Below are 3,664 nucleotides of genomic sequence, written 5' to 3'. Positions count from 1 at the left end.
TCATCCCACATCTTTCCATACCAATGCATTTACTTTGCTGGATTTAAATGACTAGAACTTGTTGCCAATGTTACAATCATCCCTCGGGCACTTGGGCTGCCATATGTGCCTTGTGGGGTATCCTATACTTTCCAGTATAAAGTGAAGGGTGGGAGGCATGGAAGCTGTGACTTGCTGTTTCTGGCAACTCAGCCTTATGAACCCTATTCATGGGAATTTAAGAACCTGCTCTCCGGAGGTCACCCTGCTGCCTAACTACATATGTTGGAAATGAGCTGTTAGTGCAGAAACATTCTTAATTAATGATGCAGAGTGACTCGGCAGCCAGCCAAAATATGACTATGGAAACATTTGTAAAGGTTGTGTGACCTACAAAATAAATTTCCCAAATATTTTTAAAAAAAAATTTACAAGGATGGGATTCATTTGTACTTCATGAGCATCATGAGAGGGTGTTCACGCTTTTGTGTGACATGTGCCTCCCTCAAACCTTGCTATGACCTTGGCACATTATCTGTCTGGCATGAAGAAAAAAAAGAAAAGAAAAACTTGTAAGTCTTGTGTGTGCATGAAATTTATATGTTTATACTCTAATTTATCAATCATATATATTATATATATTTTATATAGGGTATATACTTTATATGTGTATATACTGTATATACTATTAGTATGTGTTATCTATTATACTGTATATATAGTATATACTATGATATATAGGAATATAAACACTATATATATATAATATACTACTCTAAATATACTGTGTATTTACACATACATACATATTTACTATATATAAGTAGGTAGTATAATATATATTATATATATACACATACATACACACACACATATGATAATTTCCTTCTTCTAGGTGTCTCTAGGGAAATGACTGTTTCTTTCCAGGTCAGCTGTGAATGTAAGGGTAGTAGATGGTCACTAATGGGGTGATTGATTTGGGTGAGCCTATAAAGATTTCCTTCAGACCCATCATGGACCTCAAATCCTATCAGTTGGATTTTATTCCTTTAAGTTCTGAAGACCTTTCAACATGACATTCTTAAGTGCCAATAAGATTTAATGTTCCTGGGAACACTTATCAGCTATAACCCTTTGAAAGGATAAGGGAAAGGAAGAAAGGGTGTCCGGTGACAATTAGACAATAGCAAAGTCCTGGCAAAAAGAGTTCAGATAGATACCTGGATTGAGTAGTGGGACCACGGAGGGTAAGGGATGGGGCTCACAGATAGAAGAGGTGGAAAGGAAGTATCAGAGACAAGTTCACCTACTTAGTTTTGTAGAAGTTTGGCTCAACCCCACTTTTGTGTGTAGTGGGTGTTCACCCTGTCAAACAAGTATTTGGATTGTCTCTGAAGGGGAGGTAGAATAATAACTTTTCTCTCCAAGCTAACAGCCAGAACCTTTACACACCCAAATAAACAGCCTTCCATGCCAAACATCACATTAGTTTATAGGTAGATGTCAGTGGTAGAGCTAAAACATTGCTTTAAAAGATTTCCTGTTGGCAGGGTCTGACAGAGGAGCTGGAGGACAGTTTTGTTTCCCTGGGCCAACAAATGCTCCTCAATGTTTTCCCCAGTGATTCTGTTGAAGTTGTAATTCATCACATACAAGCAATTTAATGTGTTTCCTTGAAAGTAAAGTGTCTGGGACAAGGCTCAAGAAAGTAAAAACTTTCCCTTATCTGTTGGGTTTGATGGTGATTGGATTAGTGACAAAACCAAGTACTTCTTTAAGTTGGCCTCATTTTCAGCCTTTTATGATGACCTAGGTTTTTGTTTTAGCAAAGTTTGAAAATTATTACCTTTCCCTCAGCATTATTAATGAATATCAGGCTAATTCTTTCTCTTGGCCAGTCTTATCCTGTACTTAGTTTCCAGTGCTGTATGTTGTTTCTGTGGTTTCCAAGTTCCAGACTTAGAGTATCCTACACTCCCCCTTTTTAAAAAATTTCTTATTGGTATAACATACTGACCAGCCCAGAAGGGTATGTGTCAAAAAGTAATGAAGATAATAGTAAGTACCTATTATGTGTCAAGTATAGTGTAGAGTTATTTACAAACTTTATTTCATTTAATCTTCAAAGCAATGCTGTAAGATAAATGCTATTGTAACCGTTTTTTATGTGTGTAAATTTAGCCAAGATATTAACTTGTTTTCCAGCATAACAAGTTAAATAACTCTCACCCTTATACAGGGAGAAGCTGAGATTTTAACCTAGATATTGCTTGAATCTAAAGTCAGTTTTGGTTTATGATCTTGACTCCATTCATTGGCCACCTATTGTTAATGTCTAACATTTCCATTGTCTCATGTGTAAGCATATATAGAAATACACACACTTTTCATGTGCCTAATACGGAAATATTTTCATGTAGTTTATAATAAAAATGCACAAAACAAGGCAGCTAAAATAATTGTAAATATGTAGAGCAGTAGTTTTCAAATGACAATCATTGACATCTAGGGCCACCTGTGTGTAGAGGATTTTTGAGGGAGGCTTTGTTGGGAGGGCTCTGAGCTCAGTTCTCAACAGCTGTACTTTTATCTGTTTTATGTATCAAGATTCCAAGTAATATTTTTTTTTTCAAACCAAAAATTCCATTGCTTTAAAAACAAAAGACGTTTTTAAGTCCTGATGTGTTATAATGTTGGAGAGATATATGTTAGGAATTTGGGATGTCAAAGTTAGAGCCACAAGTTTCACTGAACTTTCTGGCAATTTCTGAGGGAAAAAGGAACGTTGTTTGTTTATAGAGTCTCCATGATCTTACTTAAAAAAGAAAGGAGGAAGGAAGGGAAGGCAGTATGGCAAGGCAAAATTTTTTTGTCATTATTTGCAGGAGGAATTTATAATGTTGTTTTTTATATGAGGGGCATGATGGACGGTGATGTTTTGATCGTGATTTTATGTAAGATGTTCTTGTGATGAATTTTTCTTTTAACAATCTTTGATGAAACCTAAAAGCATAGTGTTAATAGAGGAGCATTCTTGGAGGTAGGGCAACAAAATAAGGTGTATGAAATGACATACTCACCTGCTTAGTCTGCCTCATAGAGTAGTTGCTGAAGCTTAAAGAGCTAACTTGTGTAAAAATGTTTGGAAACCTGTCAGAATTATCTAACTTTTAGATAGTTACATCATTCATTAAATCATACACATTATTGAGCTCCTGCCCTGTGCCTGGTATTGTTCTAGGTTCTGGGGATGCTCATTACCAATCACTGTGGGTTAGATTTTAGTTGTTTACCCATATCTTTTGCAAATTATGTATTTAGCTATCTCATACTTTGAATGATAAGTTGGTTATTACACAAATAAATTGAGTGGGGCTTGATCAGTGATTCCTGGGCTGCTCTCAAAACATGGCATCCTTGAGTCTTAAAGTTGGAAGGGTTTATAGAGATTAGTTATGTGGCTCATCCTGCCAATATAAAAATTCCTCTCATAGAATTCCTGAGGAAGGGCATCAGAAGCTCCTTAGGTATCTAATTTGCCGACAGTTACTAGGCAACTTTGGATTTTAGAAAATTTCTTCTTTGTGTTGAATAACCTGGAAGATTGGAGAACAATGGGAGAGAGGGGTATTAGAAAATCCTCTATGTTCTTATGTTGATCACTTAGCCTTTTTAACTTCTGCTC

At 35.9% G+C, this 3,664-nt stretch overlaps 1 non-coding gene across 1 annotated transcript; it reads left to right on the top strand.

Annotated features, from left to right (window-relative positions):
• The first annotated feature begins 420 nt into the window (after positions 1-420).
• Positions 421-524, top strand: LOC132029029 (small nucleolar RNA U13). Its single transcript, XR_009407666.1, has one exon. It is a non-coding gene; the product is annotated as a small nucleolar RNA U13 (small nucleolar RNA).
• Positions 525-3,664: the final 3,140 nt, after the last annotated feature.

Source organism: Mustela nigripes, chromosome 12 (genome assembly GCF_022355385.1).
Source record: "Mustela nigripes isolate SB6536 chromosome 12, MUSNIG.SB6536, whole genome shotgun sequence".
In the NCBI taxonomy this organism is placed as follows: Eukaryota; Metazoa; Chordata; class Mammalia; order Carnivora; family Mustelidae; genus Mustela; species Mustela nigripes.
This window is presented reverse-complemented; position numbering and strand designations above follow the sequence as displayed.